General features: G+C 39.2%; 1 protein-coding gene across 3 annotated transcripts in view; it reads left to right on the top strand.

Annotated features, from left to right (window-relative positions):
• Positions 1 to 15601, top strand: part of LOC149225591 (uncharacterized) — a 96660-nt gene that overhangs the window by 21208 nt on the left and 59851 nt on the right. Inside the window, exon 1 of one of the 3 annotated variants that reach the window (XM_089377180.1) lies at positions 12525 to 12748. The exons of the other annotated variants lie outside the window; for them this stretch is intronic. The gene's annotated coding sequence lies outside the window, so the exon portion shown is untranslated. Of the gene's footprint in view, positions 1 to 12524; positions 12749 to 15601 lie in introns of those variants that run through there. 3 annotated transcript variants of the gene reach the window in all.

The raw sequence follows: 15601 nt of genomic DNA, 5'->3' as shown, positions 1-15601 counted from the left end.
GCTCATAAGAGCCATGTATCCAGTGTATCGATCAGGTGACTGTCTCTGCCTGCGTTGGGCTATAGGTGGTCCTACAACTTTCTCTGCATCTTGAGCCAGTCGCTCAGCTTCTGTCAAGCGCTTTCGCCCTCTGATGGTTGGCGCTGCATGAGTGGTCTCTTCCATTCCATGAACCTCGTCCTGTGGCTGATCCACGTCCTGAAGCTCATCCTTAGGAACTAATAGCTCCTCATCTTCATGCAAGTGTAGCTCCCTCTCAAGCGAACACTTCATGGCTTTCTCCTCCTGAAATTTTATATCCCGTCGCACAACAGTTTTACCACTGTCTGGCAAATACACACGATAGTTGTGGGGCGTATCAGTGTACCCCACAAATATCCCAACCTCTGCGGTCGGCTCCAACTTCTTCCTGGCATCCTTCGTCACATGCATGTAAACGTTAGCACCAAAAATCCTCAAATGAGAAAGATCAGGCTTCTTACCAGAATAAGTCTCTTCAGGTGTACTCATGCCAAGTATCCTATGAGGACAACGGTTCTGCACATAAACTGCTGTATTGCATGCTTCCGCCCACAAGTGAAAGGGTAGGCCCTGATCATGCAACATTGCCCGTGCAGCACCCACAATCGTTCTGTTCTTCCGCTCAGCTACCCCGTTCTGCTGTGGGTTATGGGAAGCTATGAGCTCTCTACGAATCCCTTCTGTCTTGCAGAAATCCTTGAACTAGTCCGAGATGTATTCACCACCATTATTGCTCCTAAGAGCCTTCACCTTCTTCCCCGACTCCTTCTCGACCAGTGCTTTGAATTCACAGAACTTTGAATATGTCTCGCTCTTCTTCTGCATGAAGAAGATCCAACACTTACGAGAGAAATCATCAACAAAAATCACATAATACCTGTGTTTTGCTGTCGAAGCAACTGAGAAAGGTCCACACACGTCTGTGTGAATTCTCTCAAGGATCGTCGTGGCGCGACTATCCTTCTCGTGAAAGGTGGCTTTCACAAACTTCCCCAAAGTACACCCCTTGCACTGATCTGACTGCGCAAGTGTGCCTTTAGGAAGCCTTGTAGTGATCTGCTGCAGTATCTTCAAGGCTCCATGGTGAAGGTGACCCAATCTCCTGTGCCACAACTCGCCATCATCCCGGCTCACCAATCCTTCTGCCTTGCCTGCCATTGCTGCGCATCCATCTACATGCAACTGATAAAGGTTCCTCACTCGAACCCCTATCTTCCGGGTCTCACCAGTTGTCTTGCTGCGCAGGAAGGTCTTTCCCTCGCAGAAAACAACATCATACCCCTTGTCTTCTAACATCGCCACTGAGATGAGATTCTTCTTCAATCCTGGAACATGCATGACTTCCTTCAATACAAAGGGTTTACCAGACTCCCTCTCAAAGGAAATGGTACCGATACCGGTCGCACTGTATCTACCATCATCGCCCATCTCGATGTGCACTCCAAGATCTTTGTCCTCCAGATCAGAGAACAAATCTCTATCTCTCGTCATGTGAAAAGACGCACCACTGTCCAAGAACCACACTGATCCCATCACACTTGAAACCAAGCATGCGATCAATGAAAAATCAAGCTCAAACTGAGAAGCTAAGGCCTCTCCCCCTGCAGATCCAGCAGCTTGCTTGTTCTTCTTCTTCTGCGGACAATTTGTGGCATAGTGTTCGTGCTGGTGACAGTGAAAACACTTCACCTTGGACATATCCTGCTTCTTGCCTTTCGCACCAGACTGAGAAGCTTTCTTGTTCTTCCCCTTCTTTGCTTTGGCAGCCAAAGCGCAATTCTCTTCATCAGATACCTTTGATGAAGATCCATTCTCACCTTTATTGTTACTGAGTTTATCCTTGAGCGCCAGGTCGCTCTTGCTTTGGAATAACATTCGCAATCCGTTGAAAGACATTTCAACAACACTGCTGCAAATTCGATTTTCCACCAGCTCCAAACTCAACCGCGCCCGATCTAAAATTTGTGAGAACACAATATTTCTCGTACAGAGATTGACTGTATGGGCATTCACCGGATATCTCACCTTCCAAAGGAAGGATGAATCCAGAGGTTACCTGGCCCGATTACAGGCTCTGCCTAGAGAAATAGAATGTAAACACTTCCTGAATAGTAGATCTGATGATCAACAGCTCTGATACCATGTAGAAATTTTGAATAATTTAACACATATTCAATGGAGATTATCCTGATCATGTACTATTGCGGAAAACATACACAATACATAAGCTCCTCTATGTTGATCATTAATATAGCAGCATCAATAACAATAAAACATCAAGAGCATTCACACATTAACACAGTACGTATCCCGGGGAAAGCATCTCGCTAAAAACCCCAACTATCTGTATACTAATGATTGAGTCATGTAACATTACACAGCATAATACTTCTCACAAGTATCTCCACCTCTGTTACACACAATACAGCTCAGATCTGATCTCCAAATCTCTTCCACTGCTTGCCTGCCTCCACTGCTCAATACCTGCTCAAGAACTGATGAGAATGGCTCACCAAACTCGTTTTTCACCTGCAAAATAGTCACTCACTCTTTGTTGGACGTGAGCACAAGCTATAATGTGGGAAAATACGTGAGCAAACTCATTGGCATACTCAATCCCTTGATTGTGCAAGATCTGGTGCACAACTATAGTCACAACTGATAGCAATCTGATTCTCTACCACCTGTCCCTGTTGAACTGAACATGCACTGACATGCAACTGAGTTAACTGATGTATTCATTAGTTGTATTATGAGTTAATAACTTGTGAATTAATTAATAACTAATTCACCCAACTCATCTCTAGTCTATTTGCCAGTTAGACTGAATACAACCAGTTTAACAAAGCTAAACTGAACACAACTCCATCAACTCCACAATCAACTCCACCAAACTCAACTGATTGAGTTCTAACTGAAGTCATGCATGCAACAACTCAACTGACTCATAAGAAAAGCGTATTTCCTTCTGACAGCTGCATGTGCCACCTCTGTAGCTCAAACTGAAGTGCTCCAAGATAATAAGATTAAGTTTATAGTCCAAATATTATTGTGAGATAATAATATTTGACTTTTCTATTTTTGACAGCCAGTCTAAAAATAGACTTTGATCACTCACACTGTGATCACTCACACTTTCATCAAAAATAGAAGTCCATCTATTTTTCCCAACTTGACCAATCATCCATAAACAGCGACCTGCAATCCATAGACATGATCCATATGTCTAAAAATAGACATAGTCTAAAAATAGACTTGCGCCAAAAATAGCCTGCGGGCCCACTTAGTGAAGGCGACTCTTTTCACTAAGCTCCATCATCTTGTTGCAATCTCAACAATTTTTGGTCAATGTGACCCTGGAAAAACCCCCTACAACTCTTGGGGAAAACTAGTTTGAGAGCTCTTCTTTATTTCTGAAAATGCTTTTATAAAGAAACTGAAATACAGAGTAAAAATTCCAGCAACCACAAATTATAACTTATCTCGATTCCCGTGCTTGAACTCCACCTCGAAAATTGTGCCAATCAGCAAACAGCCAGAACAGAAATTTTCTAGTAATAAAACAACATTAAATGCTGTACGACTTGCCTCGAAAAATGTGCCTAGAACTTGTTGTACGGACTATATGGATTTCAGCAGTACGTTTGCCTCTAAATTCGTGCCCAAATCTGCCTCGAAATTCGTGCCATTGTTGTTGTCCATCTTCCTCGATTTTTGTGCTTTGTTGCTGTATGTTTTTGCCTTGGGATGCGTGCCAATAAATGCTACTGCCCAGATTTGCTGAAATGTCTTCTTGCTGCTCTCCTTCACTTCCTCACTGCTCAGAAGTTTTCTGCTTTCTCTCTCTTCCCTTTCTCTCAAATGCTCATGAAAGAATGAAATTGATCTTTTTCTCTTCCCTTATCCTTTTACTTTCTAAATGACCTTTAGGGTTACCCTTAGATCTAATGGCTGAGATTCATTTAGATCTAGGGATGAGAATAAATGTGCATTTAATTCTCACTTTCTATTTTTTTAACTCACCCACTTAAATAAAGACCCACTTAGCCTTTTATTTCCATAGTCACTTTTTCACTTTCTAATTCTTCATTGACTTTAATAAAGTCACCTTTAAATTAAAATGTAACTTTACCACTTATAAAATCACTTTTAAATTAAATTGACTTTACTGCTTATAAAGTCAGTTAGGAGAAAAGTACAAATAAATTTGGACACTTTTCCTTAGGCCAAAGTTCAAAGCCTTAGGGAACCACTTGTCCTCTGGTACCCAAATTTTAACAAGAACTATATACAAAAAATTGGTTGTAGCTTCCAGAAGGTCCTCTAAATAAAGTCTGATCTTTAAGAGTGATAAGGTCTGCTTCAAAGAGGCCAAATAGAAGCCTCAGGACCAGGTCTGTTCTAGCGATTAAATGTTTCAGGTCTGTAGTCAATATAGTCAGATTTTCACACTTGACTGCTCATGAAATTCACTTAGATGGGCTTCAGATAGAGTGCGAATTGTCTTTAGATGGAGGCCACAAGAAGGCCGAATTAGGCCTCTGTCAGATTTGGATAGGGCCTCAAAACAGGCCCTTGTTTCTCCACAAATTTGACTCTAGATATCACAAAAAATATGCCCAAAAGACTTCCTTAATCAGAGATCTCGTTCTTCTTACAAACATTAGAAAAATACTCCTCCTTTTACCCTTGATCTCTCCCTTTTATTCTCCTTTGTCCTCTTTACAGCTTCTATACCTTTTCTTTCCTCCTCGGCTTTTTATCTCCTTCTGTGGTTCTTCTCTGAATTGATCACCGAAATCTGATGGTTAAAATGAGGAGTACGGGCTTCTATTTATCGTGATTTCATCTTCCAAATGAAGGGACACATCTTCTAGGAGCAAGCTGACTTGAGAGGCCTAGCACAGATCGACTCAGGGACCAAATTAATATTCCTAACTTAAAAAATTAATATCTCCCAAACTATTTGGAGTTTTGGGCCAAGAGCGAGCTCATTGGAAAGCTATATGCTCTAAAGGATGGTGAAGGTTTCATAGAGAAATTCTGCTTCTAAGGTAGCAAAAAATATTTTTTAATGTGACTGGTCATTTATTGAGTGCAGAAATGGAGGCAGGGCAGAATGCCTTTGAGTGTAGGGCTTCTTCATGATTTGGTTTCTTCGTTGATTGTCTTCATAATCATGTCCTAGCCTTCTTCAACATAGGATCACCATCATCATGTCCTTGCCTTCTTCAACATAGGGTCACTAGTGTAGAGATACTTCATCTATCAAATGCAACATCATTATGTAGTCTTCATCATAAGGACATCAAGCTTCACATCATTGGAGATTTGTCATGTCATCATCAAATTATCGGAGGTAGGACATGTCATCATGTAGTGTTATCATCAAGATCAGTGATATGGTAGTCTTCCATTATGATCATCAAGATACATGATTGGCACTTCATTTTTGTTTTGACATCTTAAACAAGAGTTGTAATAATCCTCTGGCATATTCAAGAATATTTGCCATCCCGACCACTAACATCAATGATTGACATCAATGACAACCTAGATTAACATCATTGTGCATTAAAAGAGACCCTTCTTGGGCTTTTGAATCATGTAAAAAGATTTATTATTGAGTCAAATAAGTTATTTGTCACCTCCACAACAAGTTTGACTCAAGGAGATTAAGTTGGCCTCAAACAGGGTAATTTGACCTCACCAGAAGCCTATATATTAGAGCAGTTCAATTCATTTGGAGGATATTGACTGTTCGATATCCAAGTGAAGGAGGCAGAAAAACTGTGAAATTCTAAGAGAAGGAGAATTGCTAGAAAGGACAAGATCGAAGTTTTTGGGTCATCTCTCTCTCATATGTGTGGTTTTCTGGTCTACTATTGGAGGATCGAAGTGTTGCTGCTGGATCAAAGTCTTTCCGCTGGGTCGAAGTATTCGCTGGGCTACTACTGGGTTGAAATTCTGTTGGGTTGAAGTTGTTGCTACTAGGTCAAAGTTTTTGCTGCTAAGTCGAAGTTGTTGTTGAAAGGGTTATCATCTACAGAAGGAAGAAAACACTAACTTTGTGCGGAGGAAGTTTGTGTGTAGGTCAAGAGTCTTGGATCATCTCGTGAAATTATTAAGGAAGAGTTGTTGACTGGGTTTTCCCTTTGATAGGGCTTTTGGTAATTGCTTGATGAACTTAAAGATAAAAGAGCAACATAAGTAAAACATAAAGAATATCACAAGTAATTATCAATATAAAGAAAATCTTTTTGCCTTTCTAATTTTCTAACATGGTATCAGAGCTAAGGGGAAAAAGAAGGAAAAAGGCAACTCAAAGATCTATTAGAAGGAGAATAAGGAGTTTTAAGAAGTTTTAATAAGGGTGATCAAAGGGATCATATAAGAAGTCAAGTCTACCATCTTCAAGGACAATGCCTAACTCAATGAAAGGAGAAAACAAATTAGGAGCATCTAACTAGAGGGCATGGAAGAAGAGGATAAACCTCATCCTCGAGAAGAATAAAGTTTTGGATCTAGTCAAAGGAAAGGTAAAGAAGCCTATTAATGAGTCATGCGATGCAGAGAAGGAAAAATTCAGGGAAACAGAAACATTGGCCATGACACTAATGGTGGATGGAATAAAGGATAACCTCATCCCTTATATATCAAACATAGATTCTGCTCAAGAGATGGATGAGGCATTATCCAAATTATTTACAATCAAGAATGTCGGTCAAATTGCAAGTCTTAAGAATGAACTAAGATCTATGAAAATGACAAAGGAAGACACTGTGGCATCCTTCTTTGTAAGAATAGCTAGATTAAGAGATGAACTCTAGGCAATTGATGAGATAGTATCGGAAAAGGAGCTTGTAATCACTGCACTTCTAGGATTACCAACATCTTGGAGTGCCTTCTCATTAGGTCTCAACAGTTGGAAGGAAACTCCTACATTCGAACAACAATGGAATGCATGCAGTCAGGAAGAAGTCATAATTTCTATAGTTAGCAACAAAGAGAATGAAGAGGGGAAAGTTTCAAATTCCTATTCCGCTCATCACAAAAACAAAGGATCATTGAAGAAGTCTAAGGGCCTAGAAGGAAGATAGACCTATCCAAAATCGAATGCTACAACTGTCACAATATGGGTCATTATAGAAGTGATTGTTCTCAGAACCCGAGAAATAAGAAGATAGAAAGGGAATATTCAATATGCAAATGTTGCTCATGAAGGACCGCCAAAGAAGAACAAGAAGGAATAATGCGAAGTCAAGGACTTATTTTCTAGGGAATCTTAGGCTATTTTTCTATCCTAAGTTTTTGAATTGTTTTGTATTTTTGATGTTTAGTACTTATAGGTTTAACATGCTTTGGAAAAACATTGTTGAATTGTTTTGTTAAAGTTATAGGTATCCCTCAAGATTGGATTAAGAGGAAGCCCTCACCATTTTCCAAAGATAAGTATCTTACTCCATGTATTATCTTTCATAGTTGGTTTTTCTTTTTTCTTATCTAGATGTGTTTATACTAGATGTTGATAACATTTCCTTTTATATTTTCCTTGTTTAGGAAAAGCTTGCTGACATGCTCAAGGGCTATGAAGAAGACCTCACAAGACAAAGCATAGAAGTTCTATTGGAATTGATGTCCTATAAGGTTTATCTAACCCAAAAGTATGTCTTAGACTAGAAGTTTTGTTTCTTTCATTCTAAGAAATTAGCTTTACATTACTAGCAAGTGTTATTTCTAGGACCTTTGAATCGTAGCGATTCTTGTTTGGGTGATTAATCGTTAGATTGAATCTACCCTCATTAAAGCATCATGCTTATATAAAACCCTAAACTAAGGGTATGCTAATGTGAAAAACACTAGTCTACTTAGGGTTACTGATGAAGTCTTGAAAATACTATTCTTTTGATGTTTGGGGTTTTGATGGTGCTGTCATGTTTGAAGTTTTAGTATTATGGAAACCCTAGTCCTTTAGGGTCGGATGGTAATGAATTCCTAGACCTTGAGGTTTTGATAAATTAGGGTTTATGAATAAAACCCTTATATATCAAGTATAAGCTCCTAGGATTGAAACCCTTATATGCCTAACTTTAAATGTATCAATATATGTGTCTTGGGTTTACCTAATGGTTATTGTTGTGATATGCTTGTGCATGATTATCCTAGATATGTATATGTGCTAACCAAAATTGTTGATGTTCATAAAGTTCTAGGGTTTGTAACTATAAGCCCTAGTAGAAGTTTGAATATTCTAGGATATGGTGATAGTATTTCCATTATTATGATAAAATCTAGGGTTTACAAGAAATCCTAGTAAAAGTTGGTCATATCTTTGAAACCTTAGATTGTGTTGTGCTTGGTTTTATTTGTTGACATCTAAGGCTTAGTATCTCAAAAATGGAATCTCGGGTTTGCATTAATCCCTAGTAGAAGTCTAACATATGGATTCTAATGTTGTTAGATGCATTGTAAGTGCACTTGTTTGAATTACTTCTAGGGTTTGCAATATATTATAGTAGAGTATGTCATATCTCTGGAAGATATATTGAGGCCCTAGATATAATGAGACTGATTAAGTTACTGATGTGATCCAGGGGTTATAACCTAACTTAAGCAAAAGATGTCGAAGTATAAAAGTATGTGTCACTTATTGTTTGTGAACCTAACTAAGTTTAGGTATTTGTTGTCTAAAGTCAAATGCTTCCATTATTGTATGATTCTCGATATAGTTAAGTTCATGCTTCTATATATGTACTTGGTTGTACTTGTTATCTAAGTTGTGCAGGTACATAATCGTCAAGATGCTGAAGATATTCATTGATAAGCATGATAAAGGAAGATATGTGAATGATGATGATCAAGATGAGAAGGATGGAAGCCATGAAAGATTCTCCCATGTCATAGAAAGAAGTTGATCTCCCTAGGTTAAGGAGTCGAGATAAAAGGAAGGATATCCCCCAAGTTGAGAGGGAGGGCATATTATAGTCATGATGGATACCTTGAAGAAATTGGAGAATATCAAGGTGCTGCTGAAAGAAGGAAAGCAAGATTTGATTGCTGCATGTGAAGTAGGAAAGGAAGTTGAATGATGGAGGAAACCTTTGTCAAGATTTGTTTCGGGAGCCACGAAGTCCTACCATGAAAAACTGTGAAGCAGCATCAAGATGTCTGAAGACCCCGAAGTTTTGTGTTTAGTCATGAGTATTTGAAAAGTTATCACTGATTGGGATTGTGACTGTTCTGGTAAATCTCTTGAAGTTTTTGAAAAGCATGCTTGAGGTTAGAGAGATTTGATATGTTGAGGCATTGAGCGTGTAAAATGCCTGGGAGGACATTTGGCCGACATATGTGTTGATGTCTAGTTCCCGAAGTAGTGGGGAGGGTGGCGTTGGTCATAGAGCTCTGACCTTGCATTACGCACCTAGTTCCCTGGGTTGATGGTTAGCGAGTAAGCCTAATGGTACCTAGAGAGGCTGAAAGCTTTAGACCATCTTAGTTTACTCTTTTAGATGCAGCAGGACATGGAGCAACCAAAGGTACGTTCAAGGAAAGGAAGAAGTCGAAAAGATATTCAGGGTATGCAACCTTTATGACAAAGTTAATAGAAGTAGAACCATCCACCTTTGAAGAGCCTGTCAAACATCAAGAATGGAAAGTTGCCATGAATGAAGAATATCAATCAATAACGAAGAATGGAGTTTGGGAGATTGTTCCTAGGCTTGAAGACAAATTTGTGGTAACTTCCAAGTGGCTCTACAAGATTAAACATGCAGTAGATGGAAGTATTGATAAATATAAGGCAAGTTCCCAACCAGAGTTGCGGGGGAGTTGCCCCCCCCATGAATTTGCTCCCAATTCGCGCTCTGCTCGGGAGCGCGTTCCCTTTAAAAAAAATTTCGCTCCTTGGTTTTGAGGGAGCGATTAGGGGAGCGGTCCAGAGCAATCGCTCCTTGATCGCTCCCCTTCACTCCGGGAGTGATTTTTTAAGAGGGGGAGCGGTCGGGGAGCGATCACTCCCGACTGCTCCCCCTCTTAAAAAACGCTCCCGTCGGCGTCGAAAAATGCCATGCGACCAAGAGAGAGGGAGGCAACGAAGAGGAAAGGGAGGGAAGGGGAGGGGGAAAAGGATAAAAAGACCCTCTCCCCTCCCATTATTCACCCATTGGAGAGAGCAAGAGAGAGTTTGGAGCTTGGAGAGAGCAAGAGAGAGGAGCTTGGAGAGAGCAAGAGAGAGGAGCTTGAGGAGCTTGCAAGGGAGATTGGAGCTTGGGATTGAAGGCCAAAGAGGTAGGCTCTGCACTCTAATCTAGCATTTTTGTTTTTTTATGTTCATTGCTAAATAAAAAAAAAAATTCTCTATTTCCAATTGCCATTCCTCTATTTTTTTTTGTAGACTCAAAACCTCAAAGTTCAAACATCATGGCTATTTGGCTTGGCATTTTCTTCTTGTTGGTTCCTTTTTTGGTTATTATGGTGTTGGAGAGTAGAAGGAGGGTTGATCATGATGAAGAAGAGGATGAAGAAGTGGGTTATAATGGATTTGATGAAAACCCTAGAGAGGAGTACCTTGGTGAGGAGGAAGAGAGTGGACATGATGAGGCCCCAAAAACTAAACAAGACCAAACCCCATTGTGGAAATATGTTTCTAGGCTTGATAATGCTGCTAATTGTAAGGCAACAAGAGCAATTATTGAGGATAAATACCCCAACATATTTTGGTCTGGGTGTTTGGTTCACACAATGAACTTTTTGATGCATGATATTATTAAGAACAAAAACCAACAATACAAATGGATTGGTGATTTGTACAAGAGAGGCAAACAAATGATAAAAGTTATTACAAATCATAGCAATACCCATGGGCTTTTCCGCAGTCACTCAAGATTGGAGCTGTTTAAGATTGGGAAGACTAGATTTGCTAGCTATTACCTCACCTTCAGGGGCCTTTTGAAGGTAAGAGAGTCATTAGCTAGCATGGTATCAAGTCCACACTGACAGGTATTAAAGGAAAAGGCTACAAATGTAGTTGACAGGCAAGGTTTTGAATAGGTGGAGGAGACTGCTCTTGATGGATGCTTTTGGGCACGTGTGAGGCAAGTATTGCAATTCACCAAGCCCATTTATAGCATGATTTGTTTTGCAGATACAGATAAACCAGTGATTGGGCAGGTGTATGAGTAGATGGATACCATGTTGGGGCAAATAAAGATATTGTTCAGGAAGATGATCCCAACTTGTATACACTGATTCACAATTGTGTGTGTACACAGTGGGGTAAACTTTATGTTCCACTACATGCCTTTGGCATATATCCTTATGTCAAAATACTACTCTCCATCTTGGTTGGGCCAACCTGCACGTGGGAGTGCAGTTAGGATCAAACCTCATACAAATCCAGAGGTATCTAAAGGATATATAGAAGCATTAGACAAGTTGGTATCTAACAAGGAGTGTGCTAATCTGCATCTTGAATTAGGCAGATACTTTAGTTGCACTGGTTTGTTTGGTTCTTTGCATGCAATGGAAGATAGAGGCAGATTTGATGCTCTCTCACATGGTAGGAAGCATATGGCGGCATGGGACTTTTGCCAAAATTGGCAAAAAAAGTTCTCCCATAGGTTGTAAATACTTCTTCTGCAGTGAGGTGTTGGGGCACCTACAACTTCATACATAATGTGAGAAGAAATAGACTCAATGAAAATGGGGCAGAAAGCTTGGTTTATGTGCACTACAACTTGAGGTTGTTTAGTCATTATTGTGATCGGGCTTATGAGTATCCAACATATAAAATTTGGGACAACCACCCAAAGGACGATAATTTGGAGGATGACACTATACATCTTGAAGAATTGGAAGCAAAAATTATGAGAGATAATGATGAAGCAACAACAACCATGCCACCCCCACTATCCAGTAGCATTGCCAGTGCTTGAGTTCCAACATCTTTTTCCTTTGCTGCCGTCGCCTCCATCTACATTCTCATGTGGAGGGCATGTGCCTTCTAGTTCTAGTCGTGCGACTGTGCGGGAGGAGACTCCTAGAAGACCACCACGAGCTGCTAAAAAATTAGACATTTCTCGTGGCAAGAGGAAGCTGTAGATAATAGATTTACTTGTCTTTTCTAGTTTCTAGTAGTTTTAATAACTGTTGACTCTTTCATATTTATTATGATATTTTTTGTAAACAATATATGACAATTTAAGTTTGAAGTTTGAAGTTGGCAATTATAACTCATTGGTAATGAATTATGAATATGATGCTTCGTGAAAGTTGAAAGTTATTTCATTTCATTTCATGTTAGATATTCTTTGTTGTAATGGTTACACTTAGCTTACAAGTACAACTTTGGTGATCAATTATGATAAATGTTATATATTGAATTTTGAAAGCTTGAAACTTTAAGATTGATGAATCATGAGACTTAATATGTTGTATGTTACTAACTTGTGGATGTGGTTGATGAAGATCACATCAAAGGGCATTCGTCCTTCTCCTCAAGCAAGCAATTTAGATCACATATATTCATCATCTGTTCACACGTGGGAGTTTTAGAAAGAGGAATTATGAGGTAACAGACCAAGATTCTTCTGAGGCAACAAACCGAGTATGTTTTTGGGCAGCAATCTGAATTCTGAGAAAGGTGAAGGAGGCCGAAATTTCAAGAGGCTGAAATTTCTCAGTTGTTCAGGAGGCCAAAGTTATCTTTGGTTGATTAGGTTTGACTTGGGTATGTTTGTGGTCAGTTTGAATTTGTTTTTTGATTGGAAGAGTAGATTGTATCTCTTGTTCAAATGGGCAATTTCCATTAGAAAGGGTTGCTGGGTTTTTCCTTGCTTAGGTTTTTCCGGATAAATCTTGTGTCTCGTGTTTGGCTGTCTCTTCATGATCCTATTGTCATTATTGTTTTACTGTTGAAGATGTTCTATGTATAATTGATGAATGATGAATGTGACACAAGTTAAACTAATGAAGAAATTATTAAAAGTAATTATTAGTCTAGGAAATCATGAAAAATCAAGACTACCATAGTTCTATGTTTTGGTAGGTACCTTTTGTTGAAATATGTAACTAGGTTCGGTCTTAATAATGACATGTAATCATGATTTTATGTTTATGTACTTAATGAAAAGAAAAAAATAAATTTATTATTGTTATAAGGGAAATTTATTTTTAGGTCAAGCACCCATTGAGTGCTTCTAGGTTTGTCATAAAGTCATTTGAGTCATTGTCATGTATTGAAGACCCATTTGGGCATGTTAAATATTGTAAAGAAAATTTATTTGAGTCAAAATAGAGACGAAAGACCCTTCAAGACCTCGTCATGGTGCAAAGATCAAGTCGACCTACATGAAGAGATAGGTCGGCCTAAAGATAACAATTCGTACCCTTCACAAGCCGCCTATAAATAAGAAGGAACTCACCTCATTTGGAGACTCACTCAAGCAAGTTTGATCTTCTTAAGATAGAAGCTGAAAAAGGTTGAAAAAGAAGGAGAAGAACTAGATTGAATATTTTGGGCCTATCTCTCTCTCTCTCTCGCGTGTTAGGGTTTCTACATTTGCTGGGCAGAAGAATTTGTTGGGCTAAAGAATTCGCTGGGCAAAAGAACTTGAAGAATTTGCCGGGAAGGTGGAAGTTGCAGAAGAATTTGTTGGGCAAGTCGAAGTTGTAGAAGAATTTGCTGGGAAGGTCGAAGTGTTGGAAGAATCTGCTGGGTAAGTCGAAATTGCAGAAGTTGCTGGAAGCAAGGTTTGACTTGGTCTTGGAGGGTCTTGGTCAAGGGTCATAGGTCTTGGAATTCGTCAATTGAAGTTCTATAAGAAGAGAAGAATTCTTGTGGGTTTTCCTCTCAGTTGGAGAGGTTTTGGCCCTGGCTGATCGCCTACATCTTGTGTCCTATTGTCTCATTGATTTTATTGTTTGGTAGTTGTTTGATGATAAAGAACACTAATAATAATCAAGTGAAATAAGAAGCTAATCAAGTAAAGTAAAAATATATCACAAGCAGTTATCAAGTTAAGAGAAATCCTCTACTCTAGCTGCCCCTAGATTTCTCAACATGGTATTGGAGTTAAGGTGACAAGACAAGGAAAGGCAACTTAAAGAAGGCCACTCAAGGGCCGAAGCACTAGAAAAGCATCTAAGAAGCGTTCAGAAGTTCAATCAAGAGAGAAAAAGCCACAAAGCATCTTAGATATGTTTTTGGGCTATATTCCTCCACACGTGCGAAGATTTGGGCATCATCTTGAAACAATTTTTTTTGAAGTATAAGCTACTCCAAGAGAGCCGAAGTTTTGGGGCAAAAGAAGTCTCCCTTGTAAACCGAATTAATAAGAAGAAGATTCCATCTCAAGTGAAGGAGAAAAGACACAAATCCATTTATCTTCTAGTCGCACGTATGAACTAGGGTTTCTGCAAAAGAAGTCTAAATTGCAGTCGTGCAACAACAATCCGAAATTCGGAAGAAGGGCCGAAATTTGAAGTTGTAAGTTTGACAAGCGTGACTGGAAGTAACTAAGGAGACCTCAAACCCCAAGCTCATTCATAGAAGAACTACACATTGAAGCATCTAAAAGTCTCTACATTCTAGAGAACCAGGAAGAAGCGTAATCATCATCATCAAAGAATCAAGGTGATCATGCTCTCGTTGAAGGATCACTTTTGAAGGAAGACATCTTCATGAAGAAGACATCTTCTATCATCGTCAAAATCAAGAAGGCATCAAGTTGAAGATATTAACGCATCTTCACTTGACAAGTAAGCATCTTTATATATGTCTGTATCTTTTAAAATGACTTCATTTTGCAAGGAAAACAACAAATTGGTTGGGTCATCAAACTTTCTTGCATGGAAGAAAAGGACAGATTTGACCCTCATAGAGAATGAAGTCGTTGAACATGTTAAGGGTACGATCACTAAACCTTTGAAGGAAGAAGCTCAAGCTGTAGCAAAGTATATGAAAGGGGCAGTAAGTGCTCAAAGGATTCTCATAGAATCCATCAAGGATCCTCTCATACCTTATGTATCAAAGTTGGAGACATCAAAAGAAATATATGACAAGCTAGTAGAATTGTTCTCTGTAAGTACTGTAGGAGAAGTAATATCATTAAGACAAGAACTCTACAAGATGAAGATATCAAAGGAAGAAGGAATAGCCTCATACTTTATGAGGGTGTCAGAAATTAGAGACCAACTACAAGAGTTGGGAGAAATAATGTCTGATAAGGAAATGTCAACTATAGTTCTACCAGAGGAATGGGGCAACTTTACATCAAGCATCTATGGAAAGAAAGAGGCTACCCTGTTCAATGAACTATGGTCATTGTGCAAAATTGAAGAAACTAGGCTAAAGGCAAAAAGTGATGTAGGATCAAATGAGCAAACAAAAGCATTTGCTGCCATGGCGAAGAGAAAATGAAAGATTGGAAAATTTGGTCCTCAGAAAAGGAAGAAGAATATGGCGAAGGTTCAATGCTACGACTATCAAGAATATGGGCACTACAAGAGAGATTGTTCCAAGCTCAAGAAGGACAACAACAAAAGAGGAAGGGAGGAAGTCCATATAACCAAAGAAGTGGAA

The sequence above is a fragment of the Pinus tabuliformis genome, chromosome J (genome assembly GCF_031772625.1).
Source record: "Pinus tabuliformis cultivar Carrire ecotype Pingquan chromosome J, CPIR1, whole genome shotgun sequence".
NCBI classification, from domain to species: Eukaryota; Viridiplantae; Streptophyta; class Pinopsida; order Pinales; family Pinaceae; genus Pinus; species Pinus tabuliformis.
The sequence above is the reverse complement of the archived record's forward strand: the minus strand, read 5'-3'. Positions and strand labels throughout refer to the sequence as shown.